The sequence below is a fragment of the Ictidomys tridecemlineatus genome, chromosome 4 (assembly GCF_052094955.1).
Source record: "Ictidomys tridecemlineatus isolate mIctTri1 chromosome 4, mIctTri1.hap1, whole genome shotgun sequence".
In the NCBI taxonomy this organism is placed as follows: domain Eukaryota; kingdom Metazoa; phylum Chordata; class Mammalia; order Rodentia; family Sciuridae; genus Ictidomys; species Ictidomys tridecemlineatus.
In genome coordinates this window covers 107,327,570-107,338,676 of record NC_135480.1, presented here as the reverse complement: position 1 = coordinate 107,338,676, position 11,107 = coordinate 107,327,570, and the positions used below count along the sequence as shown (strand labels likewise).

Below are 11,107 nucleotides of genomic sequence, written 5' to 3'. Positions count from 1 at the left end.
TATCAGAGTAGTTTTGTGGGAGTTCAGGAACTGGATAATACTAATATCAAATCTTAAAGCAAAGACCACAAATAAGGACAGTTCTTATATTAATTTACATGTCACATATTCCTGTGATCCTAATGCCCTTTACTGCTAAAAGTGCAGGAGCCGGAAAGAAATGCAGACAACTGTCTGTAAAGACTTGAACTTTATTCCTCACAAAGTTATTGGATAATAAATGCCTCCTTCGTAATTTTTCTTCTCTTCATACTTAGGATTCTCAGGAGAAAATGGCAGAAGGAAATTATTGTATGGTGACTGAGTTCATCCTGGCTGGATTAAAAGACAAACCAGAGCTCCAGCTGCCCCTCTTCCTCCTCTTCCTAGGAATCTGTGTTCACAGTGGTAGGGAACCTGGGCATGATCACACTTATTGTGCTCAGTTCTCACTTGTACACCCCCATGTACTACCTGCTCTGCAGTCTCTCCTTCATTGACCTTTGCCAATCCACTGTCATTAGCCCCAAAATGCTGGTGAACTTTGTGATAAACAAAAACACCATCTCCTACCATGAATGCATTACTCAACTCTACTTCTTCACCATTTTTTCAATTGCAGAGTGCCACATGTTGTTTGCAATGGCATATGACTGCTATGTTGCTATCTGTATATCCTTGCTTTACAAGGTAACCATGTCTAATCAAGTCTGTTCCTGAATGGTAGTTGGGGTGTGTAGCATGAGCTTGATTGGTGCTTCAGCTCACACTCTTTGCATGCTAAAGGTGATTTTCTGTAAGGATGATATAATAAACCAATATTTCTGTGATCTTTTTCCATTACTGGCGCTCTTCTGCTCCAGTACCTTTATAAATGAACTAGTAAGTCTGTGCTTAAGTGCATCTAATATCTTTGTTCCAACACTGACCATCCTTAGCTCCTACATCTTCATCATTGTTAGCATCCTGCACATTCGCTCCACTGAGGGCAGAGCCAAAACCATCAACACCTGCAGCTCCCATGTGTTAGCTGTTGCTCTTTTTCTTTGGTTCTCTAGTATTCATGTGCCTGCAGCCATCATCGGTCAACTCCAAGGAACAAGGTAAAGTGTCCTCTATGTTTTACACTATTACTGTGCCCATGCTGAAGCCTCTGATATATAGCCTGAGGAATAAGGATGTCAAAGATGCTCTAAATAAGCTCTTTGGAAAAAGAAATTTCCCATAAATAAAGGATCTTGCTTAGGAAATAAACTATGGAAGTTTGGTAAGGAAATAGTGCATTGGGAACAATAAATAACCACAAGTCATCAGATTACTTCTAGCAGATGATTATTTGTAAGAAAGGTGCTAATGGTAAGACTGGATTCACAAGATTAGAACACAAAGGGCAGCACCACACTAGGATGCCCTGAGTCTATTTACCTAGCATGACCTGGATTATATCTAAATATTTTTTAAAGTTCTTCAACATCCTCCAGATGGTGGATTATATTTTACATTTTTGGAAGATGAGTCTTTATGGGCCATATTCACTTTCTTAATTCATAGAATAAATACATTTCATCATTAACTTTTGGTATTTCAATAGAAATACCAAAAAAAAAATTAAAAAAAAAAAAAAAAAAAAAAAAGCAATAGCTTTGTGTACCTGGCCTGTTAAACTATTAGTAAATAATTTTGAAAATTTGATTTTTAAAATAAATCTTTCTAATATATCAATTATAAAAATATAATTTCTAATACTTATGAAGTTCATAGAACTACATTAAGGAATATGGAGGCATATAATTGGTTATAAAATAATTTCAACCCAGAAAAAAATTATCACAAGGCAAGATATTGCGAACAATAGACAAGATTGGAAATGCCATGAGTATTTTGACATGTATCTATGCAACTTTCTTTATTGTACAATATCAGGACTGTTCTACCTCTTATATTTCCTGATAATTCCATACTTGTTTTTACTAATCTCCCCCATATCATGTTTTCTTTCACTATTATTATATAATTTCTGATTATCTAACTCATCTAAATTATGAAAACATTGCATATTTTTCCTTCAAAGGTGTGACATAAACACCTCAATGTCATGTCAATTTTTGTCACCCTATAAAGCCAAAAATACAATGAGAGAGGAGGTTATGTACCTTATTGAAAACTAGGAGAAAATCTTGCATTTTTCATGTACTAATCAGTCATTTTATTCATACCTTGTTATTTTCCTACCAACATATCCTTATGTATGCACATGTATCTATACATAAGTGTGTATATATATATATATGATTCCTATTGTATATATACTATTGTATACTGCATGTATTTATGTGTATATTGCATATATCTTGCTTGGTTTTGTTTTATAAAGTTTATATGTATATGATTTTGATTCTATTGCTCTAGATATTGAACAGTCAACAAATAGTATATTTTTATATTGTTGATAACTGACAAATATAACTTTATTAAATTTTACCTTTCCCAGCATTTATGTATGAATTTATACTGTGAAACATGTTTTAAAGAATAAAAATATCTGAAATTACTATAGTAATTTTGCTGAATATCATGCTTTTAAAATATTAACATTACTATCTGATAGATTCCATGGAAGATCTACAACAACAAGAAAGAATAGTTTGTCTTTCATTGCTCTGACACAAAGACACATTATTTCCAAAACAAAAGAATTCCTCTTACAATGAGTTTTTTTCAGATTTATTTGGGTTCTCACAGGAACAAATGTTAGGTCAAATCATACTTTACATTCTGTATTAGTTTGGATTACTTTTAACTGTGCATTACACAAACACTTACACACACACACACACACACACAAAATAGTGTCTTAAGCCAGTAAATGATTCAGGGTTAGTTTCATGACTCATCATAGATGTAAGCTTATTTTAAATTATTGTTCTATTCCATTTCTTGTAGTATCCACCTTTGTTGTCAATGTCTCCAGATCCATTCTTCATATCCACCAACTGACCATCAGACAGAAACATATGGACAGAGAAGGGAATATCTCCTGATCTGTAGAGTACTGTCTGACAGATTCCTCAATCTGTATCTCTTTGAAAAGGTCAAACTCACATAGACAGATATAGTGACAAAAATATCATGAATATGTAGATAGTAATCTACAAGATTAGAACACAAAGGGCAGCGCCATGCTAGGATGCCCTGAGTCTATTTACCTAGCATGACCTGTCAATCTAAACTTCAGGATGTTTATTATTGAGGAAGAAAAGAAGAATGAACATTAGGAATGATCATATCATCTGTGTATCCAATACTTGTATTAAGCCATAAATGAGTCACTTTGGTTTTCCTAGAGTTTAACATTTGGATAGAGTGTTGCATCTAAAAGGAATAATAGTGTTACTTGTGGTTCAAATGCAATGTGGAAAGAAGTAAAAGAACTGTACAAGGAAAATGATGGAGCACTGGAGAAATAAATTGAATAAGACCTCAGAAAATGAAAGACTTTCCTTCAATGTTCATGAATAAGAAGAATTAATATTGTTAAAATGACCATACTACCAAAAGCAACATATAGATTTAATGCAATCTCCATCAAAATACCAATTTTTAAACATAGAACTAGAAACAACAATACTAAAATGTATTTAGAAGAATAAAAGATCCAGAATAACCAAAGCAATTCTAAGCAGAAATAAAAAGTGTTGGAGGTATCAGAATAAGTGTCTTCAAATTTTACTGCAGCACTAGAGCAAGAAAAGCTGCCTGGCACTGACCTAAAAACAGACACACAGATAAATGGAACAGAATAGAAGACACAGAGACAGACCCTCACAGTGAAAGGGTAAAGTTTCTAAGCTGGAAGGCTTGAATTAAAATGTAAAAGATTAGGTATTATTGAGTTCCTCTGTTACACCCAGATTCCTGAGATAGTTAAGACAACACCCTACTAGCCATTTAGCCTAGGGCCCTGTGCAGTTTGTCACAGGGCCCAAACCAATCAGTTTGAATGTGTACCCTGCTTAGGAATGACCAATCACCCCTGCCCAAGATGTTCCCACCAATGAATTTACCAATCACGTCTCAGAGTTGTTCAATTTCCCCTCGCCTCATGATGATTTGTTCTGATGTATGCAAAGCCCACCGCCCTCTCCAAAAAGTGTATTTAAGCTCTGCTTGACCTTTGCTCTGGGCTCTGGGCTGCTCTCCCTTCTTGAATGGGCACAGAGTCCCAGCGCGCTGGAATGGATCCCCAATAAATCCCCTTTTGCCAATTGCATGGAGTAAGTCTCTTGTGTGGTCTCTCCCTCCGACGTTCCGCCGGACCTCCCTTACAACAGATGTAATCATCGATCCTGGACAAAGGGGCAAAACACATGCCATGGAGAAAAGACAGACTTTTTAATAATTAGTGTTGAAAAAATTGGTTATTCATATGTAGAAGGAGGAAAACTAAATACCCATCTTTCACCCTACACAAAAATCAACTCAAAATGGTTCAAAAACCTAGGAATTAGAGCAGAGACCTTATAACTAGTAGAAGAAAATGTGATGTTAGCTCTCCAAAATATATATTTCTTAATAGGACCCCTAAAAGTCAGGAAATAGTGCTAAGAATTAATAAATATGATGCCATAAAATTAAAAAACTTCTGCATAGAAAAGGAAACCATGAATATTAAAAGACAATCTACAGAAAGGGAGAAACTCTTTGCTAGCTACTCTCTTCCAGAGTATTGATATCCAGAATATATTAAAAACTCAAAAAACTTAACACTGGAAAAAACAAATAACCCAATCAATAAATGGACAAATGAACCAAACAGAAATTTCTATAAGGAAATACAAATAGCTAATAAGTGCTTGAAGAATTTTAACATTTTTAACTATCATGGAATTGGAACTCAAAACTACCCTAAGATTTCAAATCACTCCAGTTAGAATGGCAATCATTAATCCAAAAAAAAAAAAAAATACATGCTGGCAAGAATATGGGGAGAAAGGAACAATTACACATTGTTAGTGGGATTTTAAATTAGTTCAACCACTGTGGAAATCGGTATAGGGTTCATCAACATACTGGGCTTATGGTTTGTAATAAGTGTCCCCCAAAAGCTTATGTGTAAAACAATGCAAGAAAGTCTAGAGATGAAATGATTAGGGTATGAGAACCTTAAATAATTAGTGTATTAATAGGGATTAACTGATTTGTGGTAGTAGGCAGGTAAGCTGTAACTAGAGGAGATGGGTCATTGTGGGCATGCCTTTTAGGTGTATATTTTATGAGCTGAGCTTAGTCTCTCTCTCTCTCTGCTTCCTGGTAATGTCCCCAGCTGCTTTCCTCACCACACACTTCCACCATGATGTCTGCCTCACCTGAAGCCCTAATGAATGTAGCCTGTTAACTATGGACTGAGACCTCTGAAATGGTCAGCCCCCAATTAAATTTTACTCCTCTAATGTTCTTTTCAGGCCTTTGGTTGCTGAAGTCTTGGCTGGGCACAAGATAACCAGCCACCACACACCTTTGTAGATTCAAACAGTAATTCTTTATTCCCGAACTCACACCAGCCTCTACACACGTTCTGGGGAAATCCCAGTTCTGCCTGCCAATTTATGTCCCAAAATACTTTCTGAATTCCAGGAGAACTCAACGGGAACTCAGGCAGCAGGAACGCCCTATACCCAGCAGCAATAACCTTAAACCTGGTACTTCCCTAAACCCAGACTGTCTTAAACTCCAACGCCTTAAACCCAAATTATCTTAAACCAGGATACTTCCTAAAACCTGTAGGATACACCTTAAACCTGGATCCACCCTCGTCCTTGAGCAGGGTCACCTTTCCAAGGCAAGTCCATTTAACATGGAGTATGCTGGCAAGGAAATTTCGATGCATCATTCCTACTTGGAAATGGCCCTCAGCATTTGGTTACAGCAGTGAAAAAGCTGACTATAACAACTAGTAATGTAATCACTATATGTTCCAGCTAGGCCACACTTTCACATTTACTTCAGGTGTTGAAGTTATCATACTATAGTGATACATGCATGGTCATGTTTATAGCAGCACATTTCACAATAGTTAAATAATGGAACCAGATTAAAAGTCCATCAACAGATTAATGGATAAGGATAATGTATATATACACAAAAGAGCTTAACTCAGTCATAGAAATGAAATTATGTGATGTGTAGAAACAATGGAAAGAATTTGAGAAAATAATACTCATAATAAGTCAAACTCAGAAAGTAAAGAGTTATATTTTCTTTCATATGGGGAGGCTAGAGAGGAAAAAAAAGCATGGGAGTGCATCTCATGAAAATAGTAAAGATACCAAAATTATAAAGGAGTGGGGCTATAGGGAGGAAGGAGACTAGGGAAAGTAAAAATGCTGAAAAATGTTGATTAAATTATATTATTATAACATTTGCATGTATAAATATGTAACAACAAATCTCATTATTATGTATAATTATAATGCACCAATTAAAACTATGGAAAAATAAAATGTGTAATGCATGTATAAAATATAGATTTTAACATCTATTAAAATCTACAAGAAAGGCATATGCCATTCAGGGCAGAATAGTCTATATACCATCTCTACAATGCTGTGTTTATTTCTCTTGTCTTGTATTCATTCTCACAGGCAACCTGAATGGCTTCCTGACTCCATTTTGTTTGTCCAATTTTATGCACATTTCAATGATAAAGATAGAAGTTTAATCCTCATGCATTTGTCACCCCTCCAAGTAATAATTGGGTGTACCTCTGGTTCATCACATCTACTATAGAGATGTATCCACTGGGATTGTTTGCTATTAATGATCATGTGTGGATTATACTTAAAAAAATAGCCAAATTCTTTTTTTTTCACTTCTAGGCATCAAACCCAGGACTTCATGCCTTCTAGGCAATCCCTATATCACTGAGCCACATCTCCAACCCTAGAAATAAACAAATTCTTGAGAATAAAAATTGTGTATTGTTTTTCATCTTATTTTTATTTCTAAGTTTAGATCATTATTGCTGAGCAATATTTTTATGGGAGTGTGAATTATGTTATGAAGTTTTTGCCCTATAAAACAAATGGTAGAGAATGGAATTTTTCAAAATACCTTTAAACACCCAAATAAAGGTCCATATCTAACAAAAAGTTAAAGCATTCCAATTAAATTTAATGAGGAAACTTGATTGCAATCATTGTCTTAAAATTATATAACATTTAATAAATAACATTACATGTAATTTTCCTCCTAATATATTTACCATGAGAAGAGTGACTATAACATATGTTTTCATTATTATTCAAAATTTTAATTTCTTTTTACAAGGAAAATGTTCTCATTTCTTCTTTGTAGTCTTGTTAATTGTTCCTCACTTGGTTTTTGTCTTGTTTTTTTAGGGGCAGAATACCAGGAATGGAACTCAGGGCACCCAATCCCTGAGCCACATCCTCAGCCCTATTTTGTATTTTATTTAGTGACAGGGTCTCACTGAATTGCTTAGAGCCTCATTGTTGTTGAGGCTAGCTTTGAACTCATTTTCCTCCTTCCTCAGCCACTCAGATGCTGGGATTACAGGCGTGCACCACCACACTCAGCTTGATCTATGTCAATGTAAAACATACTTTAGCATACAAAGTTAATGGGAACAACTTTTTCATTCAGAGTCAAGTTAAAAAATTCTAAGAACTAGTGTTTTATGACTATGATGTACTAAATACCAATATAAAAGGCCAATAAAGAATTAAAAGTTTTAACTCTTACAATAATTGGTTACTTCCCTACTTATATATTTTTTCTTTGAAAGAAATCTCTTTAAACAATTCCTTTAGTGTATGTCTGAAAATTTTTCTGAAATTTAAAATTTTGAAATGTCTTATTATAAAATAACAATTTTTAAATTTTCAAAATTTAACAATATCTCATCCTTTTTAATCCATACCAAAAATATATGTAGAAGAAAAGTTAGTCTTTTAACAAATGCTGCTGAATATACATTCACAGAAGAAGAAAACTAGATCCCTACCACTCAACCTGCACAAAAGTGCAATTGAATTAAGAATGTGACCAGAAATATTGCAACTGCTAGAAGAAAACATAGGGTCAACATACCACCATATTGGCACAGGCACTGACTTCATTAACAAGACACAAAAGCTCAAGAAGAAAAAAAAAGAATCACTAAGTAGAATGGCATCAAATTTAAAAGCTATGCATGAAAGAAAATAATAAAGAGCATGAAGAGAGAGTTGCAGAATGGGAGAAAATGTTTGCCAGCTACTCTTCTGACAGTTAATTTTTATCAAGAATATATAAAGAACACACAATTAAGCCCCCCCAAAAAAAACAAAAACTCCAAAAAGAACCCAATCAAGAAATAGTTAAATAGACATTTCTCAAAAGAAGAAACACAAATGGCCAACGCCTATATGAAAAAAAAATATTCAACATCCCTAGCAATCAAAAAAATGAAAATCAAAACAACACGCAGAGTTTATTTCACTCCAGTCAGATCACGAATACAAATAATAATAAATTCTGGAGAGGATGTGGGGGGAAATGTACACTTACATATTATTGGTAGGAGTAAAAATTAGTACACTCTGAAAACAGTGTGAAGATTTGACTAGCAACAGAAATACCATATGACTCAGAGGTCCCATTTCTTTGTATTTCCCAAAGAACTAAAATCATTATACTCTAGTGATACAACCACACAAATATTTTGAGCAGGTCAACTATAGTGAAGATATGAAACCTGTCCAGGTGACCATCAATGGAAGAATAAATTAAGATGTCATATATACACATATTACTTCAGCATAAAGAATAAAATTATGGCATTCTCTGGTAACTGGATGGAAATGGAAAACATCATGCTGCATGAAATACGCTCATCTCAGAAAATTAAGGGTCAAATATTTTCTCTCATATGCAGAAGCTAAAGAAAAGTAATAGAAAAAGTTGGGGGGTTGAATATCATAAAGAAAAAGGGAATATCTCTGGAGTAGAAGAAGGAGATTGAGAGGGAAGAAGGAGAGATGAGAAAGGGGAGGAAATGAGGAATGAATCTGACAAATCTATGTTATGTGCATGTATAAATATACCACAGTGAGTTCAACTCTTATGCATATGCATAAAGTGTGAATATAAATAAATAAAGTAAATAAGCAAAAGGAAGACCAGTAGAAAGAGGGTACCAGGGGGACAGTAGGGGGAAGGGGAAGAAAATGAAGGAAAGGAAAGAAATGAGAAGGGAAGGGGGCATCAGAAACTGAAATGGAGTAAATTAAACTCTATGCATGAATGATTATGTCAAAATAAACAATATACCAATAAAAGCAAAAACCAACTAACTAAATAGATAAAATAAAATAGAGCATTGATAGTACCTTGAAAATGTAATGAGGAAAAGGAAATTCAAATTGTCAGTTTTCCCAGAGTTCATTCCTGTGAGATGAGGTTTCAGTGGGACGTCATTATCATTATTTGTTCCCATTTATACCCTTATATCCAGCATAAAAAATTGTCATATCAGCCCAGCTTTGTAGAGTCAAATGGCTTTGGGCATCAGATTCAGCAAAGATCAAGATTAGTGATTCAAAGGATTCCTTTGGTCTGTCACCTCCTCACATCATCAAAGTCATTTCCATCCAGTGCGATACAGAAGAAAAACTATACAGCATTGGCCTGTCTGAAAAGAAGGAGGGGTATGTCTGAATTCCAGACCATGACTTTTAAAATCTGAGAACATTCAGCTGCAGTCTTTCCTAAGTGTTAATAGAGATGCAGGTTTCTGCTGACCTGTCTCTCCTTGTCCTCACTCTCAGAGCCACACTCCCTGGTGAGCACAGGTTCCCTAATCATCTCCCTGTTCTTCGCAGTATGAAATCAAGGCAGATACTTATTGTTTGCTCATTTCAACTCAGGCAATACATATGGGCTTTGTTCTTTCATTTGGAACCTGTATTAACTCATCTCTAAGCTTCTTGTAACCATTTTATTAGTCACATTTATATGAAGACTCACTATATACAAGGCTCTGTGCCAACCCTGTTATGAATTTACAATTAGGTGCAGATAAAAACTGGTAAGTTACTGATAGATAATTCCAACTAGTACATGCTACATCAAGGTAAAAGTAACACACTCATGGACACATAGAATTTGGTCTTATTAACTGTAATGTTACTATTATAGAAAGGGCTTTAACTGTTAAATAGAATTACACAAAATAATGTGATAGAAGAAAAGAGAAACAAAAAGAAATTAGGCATTAAATCTTAGGGCAAACATAGTTCCTTTCATGTAATAGGCCCATCATGTGATATATTTTGGGAAATAGAAGAGGAAAACTTTTGTTTGTTTTAATACAGAAGCCTTCATAGACACCCATCATGGTCTCTAGAACCATGTTAACATGTCCGGTAGCACTTGCTCAATCAAGGTTTTTACCACAGTAGCTAATCAGTCTCCCTGTCCCCTTCTAGGCTCTACCATTCTGAACAGGGGATATTCTTTATTCATCTCTCTATCCTGAACACCCATAGTCAACTTTTTCCTTATCATTGTTAATCTTTTTTTTTTTTTTTTTTGGTACTGGGAATTGAACTCAAGGGCACTCAACCACTTAGCCACATCCCCAGCCCTATTTTGTATTTTATTTACTAACAAGGTCTCACAGGGTTGCCTGATACCTCACTGTTTCTGAGGCTAGCTTTGAACTTGCAATCCTCCTGCCTCAGTCTCCCAAGCTGCTGGGAATACAGGGGTGCTCCACAGTGTCAGGATTATCTTCATTTAATATAAGTCTACTTTTACCCCTTAACAGTATCTTTTTGAAGCATTATCCCCAATATAAATCTTCATTACTATTATCTATGATGTCATAATAATTTATTGATGGCATCATCTAAGTGTTTGGTAGAATGCTTTCTGAAGACAAAACTAAAGTCCTATGGAAAAAATAATTCAATATTTCTGACTTATGTGTAGTCAGATATATTTCCTAATTTCACATACCTATAAAGTATTATTCTCTATTTTCACCTACACCACAGAACAGTTCAATGTCCATAAGATTACAAGATATTTATAGTAAAGTCTAATACTTTACTAAATTCAGGATAAC

General features: G+C 34.7%; 1 pseudogene; it reads left to right on the top strand.

The window, feature by feature from the left end:
* Window positions 1-263: 263 nt before the first annotated feature.
* On the top strand, window positions 264-1,207 carry LOC101973487 (olfactory receptor 8G50-like; annotated as a pseudogene).
* Window positions 1,208-11,107: the final 9,900 nt, after the last annotated feature.